The sequence below is a fragment of the Tupaia chinensis genome, unplaced genomic scaffold (assembly GCF_000334495.1).
Source record: "Tupaia chinensis unplaced genomic scaffold, TupChi_1.0 Scaffold000511_1, whole genome shotgun sequence".
NCBI lineage: Eukaryota > Metazoa > Chordata > Mammalia > Scandentia > Tupaiidae > Tupaia > Tupaia belangeri.
In genome coordinates this window covers 1707146-1719140 of record NW_006160024.1, presented here as the reverse complement: position 1 = coordinate 1719140, position 11995 = coordinate 1707146, and the positions used below count along the sequence as shown (strand labels likewise).

Here is an 11995-nt window from a genome sequence, read left to right as displayed (position 1 = left end):
ACCCGGAGAGTGGAGGGAAGGGAGCCGGCTGAAAGAGCCCGGAGGGAGTCGGGAGAGGTGAAGTGGAGGGCGGTGCAGGGCGTGGGGAAGGTAGAGAGCGCTGGCCGCTGGGTGGGTGGGAGGCGGAGGGGAGGAAAGGCTGGAAAGGAGTGGAGGGCGCTAGAGGGATCGATCCCCCAGACCTATAAGGAGAGTCTAGCGGCGCCCCTGCGACCCAGTCTTTGCGAACACAGAAAACCCGGCAGCAGCTGCTCCGAGGCCAAGGCCTGGGTGGCCGCACTGTTTGCGAGCCCAGTATTCATTCCGCTCCCCGCTGGGCGCCCTTCAGGTGTGAGACCCGACCTTTGGCACCGAGGAGCTCGACTTTAGCCAAGCCCGTGACTAACCCAGGATGGGAGACGAATGGCAGTGCACGCGTGCAGAGGGTAAGAGGCTGCGGGACACTGCAGGGTCCCAGAGAGCCACAGCAGAGCAACTTCATTGCATCACAGCACAAATGTAATCTCGCTTTACCAATAATGGCATCCATGATTTAGGTATGCAGGCACTTTTTTTTTTTCAAAAGATACTTTTGCTGTAGAGCGCGTGTACTCACAGAGAGACAGAAAGAAAGTGAGAAATCGTCACCCGACTGGCATGGCCACACCACAATCCTTTCACCTCCATTCTCCTCTTGGGATTTTGGGAAGGAATGCATGCACGGGCAAAATCGGAAACTCAGTTCATCAACCACGTGGGAGTCCAGCCACATACCCTTTATGCCATCTGCTGGTCTCCGTGTATGCACATTTTAGAATTAATGTCTTTAAAAATATATTTTTAAAAGAATTATTTAATTGTATTTATTCATTCATTAAAAAAAAAAAAAAACGTAAGCCACCATGTCCAGGATTCAAACCACGGTGTAGGAGTGTCCAGTGCCTCAACCACCACACCACACCACCTGCTGGTCCCCTAGGATTAATGTCTTTTAAAATTTTTTTTTTGAGAGGTTTTTTGCTATAGGGTGTGTGCCTTCACCAGAAAGAGACAGACAGATAGAAAGCTAGAAATCACTCCTAGGGGGGATGGCCACGCCGCACAATCCCTTCTCCTCCATTCTCCTCTCAGGATCATGGGCACGCATGCACACGTGCCCGGCGTGAGTTTAAGCCACCGGGTCTGGGACTTGAACAGCAGTACACTATATGGGAGTTCAGTGACATAGCCATTACACTAACTGCTGGTCCTAAAAGATGTATTTCTTGAAAGAGGGAGAGAACACCAATAGGCTGGTGATACCGGGTTCTACCCGCCAGCCTCAGCCAGGCTCAGATCATCATGTGGAGGTATGAAGCTGCCTCCCAACAGCTCCTTCCAGGTCGACCTGTCCCCGCTCCAGGACAGATCACAAGGCCCCCGGACTTGAGCCAGACTGTGGTTAGGCCCTGCCTACATGGCCTCTGGGAGAGCCTGTATGGCCAGGGCTCTCGGGCTGAGCTGTCCTCTTGGTTTCCTTCTGTTGCTCACAGGCACTAGGCACTCTCCCATTTAGGGATTTTGTAGTCACTGCTTCCTCTGTATGGAATGTTCCTTCCCCAGTCATACAACCTCTTAGTTAACTCCTTCAAATAGTTTTTTTTTTCCAATCTCTCTTTCTTCCTATACTAGAGAGAAAGCACCCCTTACTCCTGCATGGGGCCTGGTCATGCCACAGTCTCTTTTCCTCTGCTCTTCCTTCCTCTCAGGATCCTGGGCATACACTCCTCAGGTTCTTGGGTCCCTGCGTGCGCGTGTTCAGGGAATTCTCAGGCCAACCAGGGATCCAAATCTGTGGTTGACATGTGGCTTCCAGCCTCAAAGAACACTATGTTTTCCTGCGGCACCAGTAGCTGGGCCTAAAATAGGCTTTGGGTTAGAGGATTTTGTCCAACTACGGGCAAACATAAGTGACCTGAACATGTTTAAAGTAGGCTAGGCTATGATGTGCTGAAGGTTAGGTGTGGTAAGTGCATTTTAGACATGATATTTTCAAGTTATAAGGGGTTTATTGGGGCATATCCTCATCATACGCTGAGGAGCTTCTGTGTGTGTGTGTTTACTAGAGCTGCTGCTAGACTGGTGAGTTTTTAGGTTCTGTAATTGTTTTGACTTGTGACTAAAGATGTAAAACCTAAGCTTATTGCTCTTTTTGTATGTGTGTGAAAATTGAAAAGAAAAGCTTTTTCACACAAAAGCAAGGTATAATGATTAAATCTTTTTTTTTTTTTTTAAGTTTTTTTGCCATAGGGCATGTGTGCTTGCTGAAGACAGAGAGAGAGAAACAGAGAGGGAAAGTGAGAAGTCACCCCACAGAGGGAATGGCCACACCACAATCCCTTCTCTTCCATTCTCCTCCTGGGATTTTGGGCATGCATACACATGCGCCCAGCATGATTTTTAAGTTGCCAAGTCCAGGGCTCAAACTGCATTGGCCATATGGGAGTCCAGTGCCCTAATTACCATGCAACCTGCTGTCTCCAATAATTAAATCTTTTAAAAGTCTTGAATGTCTAGGGACCAGCAGTTGGCGTAATGGCTATGTCGCTGGACTCCCATGCAGTCAACCGCGGTTCCAGTCCTGGACCCATGGGTTAAACTCACACTGGGCGTGTGTGCCCAAAATCCTGAGAGTAGAATGGAGGAGAAGGGATTGCGGCGTGTCCATCCCCCGCTGGGGGGTGATTTCTCACTTTCCGTCTCTCTGTCTCTCTCTGTCTTTCTAGAGAACGCACACACCCTATAGCAAAAAAAGTCTTGAATGTGTACAACTCTTTCTGTATTATCTCTCTGTCAATTTTGAGGGGATAGTTGTAACATTTCATCATTGTATCACCAAAGATATCTAGCAGAGATACAAATCTGATTTTTTTGATGAGGTGGAACAAAAGTATACAAAGATTGAAGGAAATATTTTCAGCTGGTTTTACATAGTGTGGAGAACAAAGATTAGACGTTTTTAGGAGAGTTTTGCTAGATTTGGATAACCACTGAATGAAGGAGCAGGGAATGACTGAACATGACTTTCTCTTTTCTCCCAGTAGAGATTATGGAGGTAGAGATAATATCCATGAGTCTTTTTGAGATGTGAGGGAGAAATCTATAGGCCAACAATAAAGTGTTCTTAAATCTTAAAAGCTAGGTCCTTCACATGAGCCACAATCTGTCTGGACAAGTACTGCTGTAAACCAGCATGTAACAAAGTGGGGAGAAGCCAGTCATTGACTGCTCTGGAGGGTCCTAGCTTGCCTAAGAGTAGTTGGTTGTCTGGAAGAAACACCAAAAGAGCTGAACTTGAGGCCTGCACTGCAGGTACGTGACTCGGTAACACTGTTGACAGCTGTCCACTTGTACTAGGGGTGGAGCAGGACTTCTGGACTCTTCAGTTCAGATGTAGACAAACTTAGGAAGGTTAGACGGTGTAACCCAGACACCACAAACCTGCCTTTGATCTAATTATGGATAATATCCTGTTTTTAATGAGCATTTTAAAAAAGCTTTTTTCCCTTACCTCTAATCAACTTAACTGTTATACCTGTTCAAACTTGAAGGAAACATCCTTTAAATAGTATCTTGTACTGAATGCCCTCTCAGAATTCAGAAAAAGCAATCCCATGAAAGACTGAAGGGCCAGCCTGTATAAGGGGTTTATTGGGACATATCCTCGTCATACACTGAGGAGCGTGCGTGTGTGTGTGCACGCGCGCACGTATGTGTGTGTCTACTAGGGTTACGCCTCCATTCTCCTCTCAGGATTTTGGGCGTGGTAATTAAGGTGGCTGAATCCCACATGGCCACCAGCATGGTTCAGCCTCGGATCCAGCAGCTTAAAAAACACTCCAGCCATGAGTGTATTGAGAAGAGAATGCAATATGGAGTAGCCATCTGGGGAATGATTTTTCACTTTTCTTTTCTCACTCTCTTTCTCTAATGAGTGCACATGCCCTATAGTAAAAAGTAAAATAAAATAAATTTTAAAAGAATTATTTTATTTAACTTCATTTTATTTTTTATTATTATTTTTAAATTTGACCTGAAAGAGACTTATAAAAGAGAGAAAGGAAAAGTGAGAAAGTAAGCTGCAGTCAGGTTTGGGACTTAAACCGTGGTCAGCCATGTGGGAGTCCAGTGCTTTTAACCACCACGCCACCTGCTGGCCCCAATAAAAAACTTTTTTAAAAAAAGGATTATTTTCTTTAACTTTATTCATTCATTCATTCAGAGGGACAGAGAGAGAGAAAGAGAAAGAGCACAAAGGAAAGTGAGAAAAAAAGCCACCAGGTCCGGGACTTGAACTGTGGTCAACCATGTGGGAGTCCAGCATCCTTAACCACCATGCCATGCCACCTACAGGCCCCAATAAAAACTTTTAAAAAAGCCTATAATGTAGATTATAAACTAAAAAAAAATAAATAAAATGCTTCAATATATACAAAAGTTCACAAAGATTAAAGATTGAAGGAAATATTTCAAATGAAGGGCGCAGCTTTTAAGATTTAATATCATATTTTTTTGAGAGGTTTTTGCTATAGGACATGTGTACTTACCAGAAAGACAGAGAGAGACAGAGAGACAGAAAGTGAGAAATCACCCCCTGGGCGTGGGGGGGGGATGGCCATGCTGCAATCCCTTCTCCATTCTCCTCTCAAGATCTTGGGCATGCACGCATAAACACCCAGCGTGAGTTTAAGCCACCAGGTCCAGAACTTGAACTGCGAACAACTACATGGGAGTCCAGGGACATTAGCTTTTCCCAGCCATTATGCTGGTCCCAATATAATTTTTTTTAGAGATTTTTGCTATAGGGTGCATGTGCTCGCTGGAGAGACAGAGAAAGACAGAGAGACAGAAAGCAAGAAATTACCTGCCAGGGGGGATGGCCACATGGCAGAGTCCCTTCTCTTCTCCTCTCAGGATTGTGGGCATGCATGCACATGTGCCCACTGAGTTTCAAGCCAGTGGATCTGGGACTCAAACCATGATCGATCATATGGGAGTCCAGCACCTGAACTGGACTCTTACATAGTGTCTTTACTCAGGTCTCTCTCTTTTTTTTTTCAATACCATAAAAGGTTTTTTAAAATTTTTTTTATAACTTCAATAAGAATTCATCTTTCTTCTTACCAGTTATAACTGGATAAATTAAGTTTGTAACTGTGATCATGGTGCAAATCTCATTTAAGTATGATGAGGCCTTTATTAAAGAACAAGACTGTTTCTTTCCTTTTTCTGAGTTTTGAGAATTCTTTATATATTTTGGGTAAAAGTATTTTGCTGGTTTTGTTATTTACGATTATGTTCTCCCTGTTTATAGCTTTTCTTTTTTTTTCTCTTAGAATTACATTATTATTTTAAAATTTGCTATAACGACTATGTGCTCACCAGAGAGAGAGAGAGAGAGAGAGAGAGAAAGTGAGTAAGTAAGCTGCCAGGTCTGGGACTCAAACCATAGTTGGCCATGTGGGAGTCTAGTACCTTAACCATGCCACCTGCTGGCCCCTTTTCTTTTTCTTAAGGTTTTTTTTTTTTTTTTTTTTTTTTTTTTTTTTATTTTTTTTTTTTTTTTTTTTTTTTTTTTTTTTTTTTTTTTTAGAGAGGTTTTTGCTATAGGGCGCATGTGCTCGCTGGAAAGACAGAGAAAGAGAGAGAAAAACAGAAAGCAAGAAATCATCCCCTCGGGGGGATGGCCATGACACAATCCCTTCTTTCTTAAGTGTTTTTTGCAGAGCAAAACTTTAATTTTGATAAAGTCCCATTCATTATTTTTTTCTTTTATGGATCATGTTTTTTTAATGATTTTTTTAGAATTTTAAAATTTAACTTTATTAATTATTATTATTTTCCATAGAGAGAGAGAGAAAGTGAGAAAGTAAGCCAACAGGTCTGGGACTCAAACCATGGTCAGCCATGTGGGAGTCCAGTGCCTTCAGCCACCACTCTACCCGCCAGCCCCATGGACCATGTTTTTAGTGTCCTATCTAAGAACTTTAAAAAAATAAGACTTATGCAGATATACTTCACCTATCATAAAATTCTCCTTTAAAAGTGTACAATTCACTAATTTTTAGCATATTTATATACTTGTACAACCCAAACCATGATCTAATTTTGGAACATTCCATTATCTCAGAAGAAACCCCCTACCTATTAGCAGTCACTCCTCGTTTTCCCCACACCTCCCTTACCCTACAGCCTCTGGCAACTACTAGCTTACTTTGTCTCTGTAGGTTTGCCTATTTTGGACAGTTTATATAAATGGAGTCATACAATATGTAGCCTTTTGTGACTGGCTTCTTTTATTTAACATAACATTTTCAAAGTTCGTCCACGTGATGGCAAGTATCAGTACTTCATTCCCTTTTATAGCTGAGCACTATTCCATCACACTCATACCACATGGCCAGGGCCCATGTGGCCCCAGTGGCCTGATAGACACTCCCAGTGCATGTGTGTGCATGCCCCAAATCGGAAAAGGATGGAAAGACAGAGGAGAAGGGATTATGGTGTGACCGTGTCCCATTGGGAGGGTGATTTCTGCTCTCTCTTCGGTGAGTGCGTGCACCATCTGACAAAAACAAACAAATTAAAAAGTCTAATTGATCAATTTTTTTTTCCACTTTGGTTCCTCATTCTTTAGGTACCATAGCTAGGAAATTATTCTCTAAGATCTCAAAAATTTATGGCTATGGGGACCAGCAGTTGGCATAAGGCTATGTTGCTGGACTCCCATGTAGTCAACCATGGTTCAAGTCCCGGACCCGGTGGCTTAAATTCACGCGGGGCGTGTGTGGGTGCATGCCCAAGATCCCGAGAGGAGAATGGAGGAGAAGGGATTGCGGCATGGCGATCCCCCCCAGGGGGTGATTTCTCACTTTCTGACTCTCTGTCTCTCTCTGTCTTTCTGGAGAGCTTACATGTCCTATAACAAAAAAACCTCTCCCCCCCCAAAAAAAAAAAATTATGGCTATGCTCTGTCCTAAGTGTTTTACAGTTTTACTCTTAGATTTTAGGTCTTTTTTTTTTTTTTTTTTAATCTAGGGTGTGTGTGCTCATCAGGGAGGAGAGACAAAAAGGGAGAAAGTGAGAAATCACCCCCCTGGATGGCCACACTGCAATCCCTTTTCCTCTATTCTCCTCTTTGGATTTTGAGCACTCATGCATATGCACCTGGCATGTTTTTCAAGTCACGAGGTTTGGGACTTGAACCATGGAGTCAGCTGTGTGGTATCCAGTCCCTTAAACACCATACCACCTGCTGACCCTGGGCTTTCATCCATTTTAAGTTTTGTGTAGGGTGAGGTACAAATGGAAAATCACTTTTCCTTTTGTTTTGCAAATGAATATTCAATTCTTCCAGTACTAATTATTGAATTGAATTGCTTTTTTGCAAATTGATAAAAACGAAAAGAATTGACTGGCTCTACCCCTTAAGTGGGGGCTGTACGATTCATCTTCCATCCAGAGTAGAGTACGGAAAGGGGAAGATGGTCCTTTACAGTGGAGAAATCTGACAGGCACGGCCTCAGTCAGGTGACCAAGGTGAACCACAACAGTGCTAAGTCACACCGTTGGCGTGTCCCCTGTGATCAGAGTCGCACTCTACTTCTCTGGTCTTCCTCCCCCAAATCCATATGCCCATGACCCCAAGAAAAGCAAATTCCAGTTAAGAGGTATTACATAAAATACGTAACCAGTATTCCTCAAAGCCGTCTTCAAAACGCGAGGCTCCTTAGGAGACAAGATGACTAAAGACCGCGCTGTACCCTGAACGGGATCCTAGAACAGAAAAAGGACGTTAGGCAAAAACTGATGAAGCCTGGATAAAGTATGGGTTTTCATGAATAACTATGTATTGCTATTAGTTCACTGTTTTTGAAACAATCTGCCAAAGGGTGTGCATGTTTGTCAGAGAGAGAGGGAGAGGGAGAAAGCACCCTCCAATAAGGTGTGGTCAAGCTGTAATCCTGTTTCCTCCATTCCTCCATCCATCAGGGTTTTGGACAAACATACATATGTGCCTGGAATGTTTTTCATTTTCTGAGACATTTTTGCTATAGGGTGTGCGTGCTTGCTGGAGATTCAGAGAGGGACAAAGAAACAGAAAGCGAGAAATCACACCCTGGGGGCATGGCCACACTGCAATCCCTTCTCCTCCATTCTCCTCTGGGGATCCTGGGCATCAGTTAAAGTTGCTGGGTCCATAACTTCAACCACAGTGGACTACATGGGAGTCCAGAGACATAACCACGACACCATGTGCTGGTCTCAGGACCTGGGATGTTTTTCAAGCCACCAGGTCCAGGATTTGAATTGTGTGGTTGGCTATGTGGGATCTGGCTCTTTTAATCATCCAGCCCAAGGTAGACCCAGGTCAGTAATTTTTAACAAATGTATCAAACCAATGTAAAGTGTTAATAATAGGGAAAACTGAGCATGGGGTATATGGAAATTCTTTCAATTATTTTGCAAGTTTTCTGTAAATCCAAAACAGTTTTTTTTGGAGAGGTTTTTGCTATAGGGCGCGTGCGCTCGCCAGACAGACAGAGAGAGACAGAGAGATAGAAAGCAGGAAATCACCCCCCAGGGGGGATGGCCACGCTGCAATCCCTTCTCCTCCATTCTCCTCCTCGTGACCTTGGGCACGCACACACACGTGCCCGGCGTGAGTTTAAGCCACCGGGTCCGGGACTCGAACTGCGGTCGACTACGTGGGAGTCCAGCGACATAGCCATTACACTAACTGCTGGTCCCAATCCAAAACAGTTTTAAAAAAATAAAATTTACTGGCACTAGCAGGTGTTGAGATGCTTAAGGCACTGGATACCAAATGGACAACTCTGTGGTTGGAATCCATGCCCCAGAGGCCTCAAAAACACGCTGGGCACGTGTCCATGCATGCCCAAAGTCCCAAGAGGAGAATGGAGAAGAGAATGCGGTGTAGCTATCCCTGCCCACCTGCCCCCACAAAAGGGATTATTTCTAAGTTACCCTCTTTCTCTCTCTCTGGTGAGTGCACATGCCCTATGGCAATAATGTAAAATAATAATAATGGCAATAAAAAAGTTTATTTAAAAATATAAATTGGGCTGGCCCCATGGCTAGTGATTAAGGAAGCTACATCCCACTTGGCCCACTGTGCATTCAAGTTCCAGACCCAGGGCTTGAAAACCATGCTGGGCACAAGTATGTATGTGTGTCCTGAGTCCCAGCAGGATGGAGACACAGAAAAGGATTGCAGTGTGATCATGACCCATTGGGAAAGGTTCTTTCTCCCACTTTCCCTCAGTCTTTCTCCTTGGGGAGTGTAAAACACACACACACACACACACACACACAAACACCCCAACAACCAATTAACCATATTGTATCTATTTCTCAGCTCTGTCTGTCCCATTAGTCTGTGCCTATCATTTTTCCTATAACACATGCTCTTGATTACTGTAGTAAAGTAGTATCTTTTGGGATCAGTTACATGAAGTATCTAAGTTTGTTACTATTTCTTTCCTGCACTCTGTTTTGTTTTCTCTGGAATCAGAAATTACCTTGGTTGGTTTATTTGTATTTTCTCAGATGTTTTACTAATTTAATCCTCAGCTCTTTTCTAGGTTAATTCTCGACTCAAAACAAATATTTCAAAGATATTAATAATTTATTTCTTTTCTCTCTCTCACTCTCTTTCCTTTCTTTTTTTTGAGAGGTTCTTGCCTTAGGGTATGTGCACCAGAGATAGAGACAGGGAGAGGGTAAGTGAGAAATTACCCCCCAGGGGGATAAGCCATGCTGCTATCTCTTCTCCTCTAGTATCTCTCAGGATCTTGGGCACGCATGCACATGCACCCAGCGTGATTTTGAAGCCACCAGATCTGGCACTTGAACCACGGTCAGCCACGTGGAAGTCCAGCACCGTAACTCATAGGCCATCTGCTGGTCCCAAGGTTATTGTCAATATCATCTTTCAAAAAAATATCATTCCTTAGCTAACAAGTGGCCTGGAGCTTAAGGCGCTGGATCCCACATGGCCAACAACATGGTTCAAGTCCTGGACTCAGCGGCTAGAAAATCATGCTGGATGTGTGTCATGTGTGCCTCAAATCCCAAGAAGAGACTGAAGGAGAAAGGATTGCAGTATGGCCATTTCTCCAGGGGGGATTTATCACTTTTTCTTTCTTGTTCTCGCTCTGTCTTTCCTATCTGGTGAGTGCATGGGCTCTACAGTGAAAAAAAGAAAAAGAAGAGAGAAAAGAAGTCATTGCTAAAATTTTCTTATTTATTCTTTTTGGACTTTTTTTCTTTTTTTTTGAGTTTTTTGTTATAGGGCGCATACGCTTGCCAGAAAGAGAGAAACAGAGAGACAGAGAGAAATCACCCCCAGAGGGGATGGCCGCGCCACAATTCCTTCTCCTCCATTCTCCTTGGGATCTTGGGTATGCAGCTGGTCCCTAGACTTTTTTCCCTTAAATAGAATGTTCATTTCCTTAAAAAGTCTCAATAACTTTGACCAGCAGATGGTATGGTGGTTAAGGCTCTGGACTCTCCCACATAGCCAACTATGGTTTGAGTCCCGGACCTGGTGACTTGCTTTTTCACTTTCCCTCTCTCTCTCTCTAGTCAAATTAAAATAAATGAATAAATAAAATTAAATAAATAATTAAAAATAAAACAAAAAACCTCTCAATAACTGAGTCCCAGAAGATCAGGATTTGGCAAGATATATATAAAGTCTGTCTTTGATGACTTCAAATTAGGAGGGCCAAGTCTCAGATAGTCTGGTCTATCTCATTTTAAAATGTGAAATCTTGGGGCCAGCAGGTCACATGATTAGGCAGCTGGATTCCCCATGGCTGACTGCGTGGTTCGAGTCCCAAACCTGGCAGTTTGAAAGACACACTGAGCATGTGTACGTGCATGCCCCAAATCCTGAGAGAATAGAGGTGAAAGGATTGTGGCACAGATCCTGGGGAGTGCTTTCCGCTTTTCCCTTTCTCTGTGTCCCTTTCTGGTGAGTGCACATTCTATATAGCAAATTAAAAAACCCAAACAAATAAACAAAAAAACCCCAAATCCTGTGTCCTGGAAAACCATAGTCCTGGAAAAAAGAAGATGGTTGGTCATCCTTCTTCAAATAAAAATCCCAACCTTTCAGTTACATAACTTCAATATGTGACTTTGTGGATCATATATTGGAAAATTGGTAATTCATAAAGCATGGCTATGTTATTGTTCATTCACTGCAATTGTACCTGTTGTTAACTAGCAGACTCCTTTATTTTATATATTTTTCCCTTGCCCTCTTTCTTTTTGGTTATTTCTTCAACTCTATAAAAATCAAGTATGAGTTCAGGTGTATGAGAAGCAGTCTGTTTTGTGTGTCTCTTTGAAATAGTTAAAAAAACAAAAACTCTCCTTTAGTAAGAGTCTGTTGGGTGGGACCAGCAGATGGCATAATGGTTACATCATTGGACTCCCATGTAGTGGACCATGGTTCAAGTCCTGGACCTGGTGGCTTGAAACTCTTGCCAGGTACATGTGTGTGCATGCCCCAAATCCTGAAAGGAGAATAGAGGAGAAGGGATTGCAGTGTGGCCACCGCCCCGGGGGGTGATTTCTCACTTTCTGTCTCTCTCTAGCGAGTGCAAGTGCCCTATAGCAAAACTCTCTCTTAAAACAAAAAGTCTGTTAGGTAGTTCTGAGACTCTGAAGTTGTTGAAAACTAGCAAGTGGGATGGGGTGGCCTATGGGGCTCTGTGTAGGCCTGATGAGAAGGGGCTGAGGGGAGGCAGCTGGAAGGATGTGGAAGGAAGCGCCTGGCATACACTTCATTCACATAGCTAAAAGGAGCTTTAGGGCTTTAAAATGACAAATCAGGTAGACTATAGAGGCTGCTTCTGAGTGGGCCCCACTGGACCCTTCTTCCTTATTTAATCTCCTCCCTTGAGTGTGCCTTGCTTCTAACTGTCAGAAGTGATGGAATGCCACT

At 43.5% G+C, this 11995-nt stretch overlaps 1 protein-coding gene across 1 annotated transcript in view; it reads left to right on the top strand.

The window, feature by feature from the left end:
* The window catches only part of ANAPC1 (anaphase promoting complex subunit 1), a gene marked incomplete in the record, with an annotated part of 120774 nt that continues 108779 nt past the window's right edge, over positions 1-11995 (top strand). Inside the window, 2 exon segments of the mRNA XM_027774995.1 lie at positions 1-57; positions 329-425.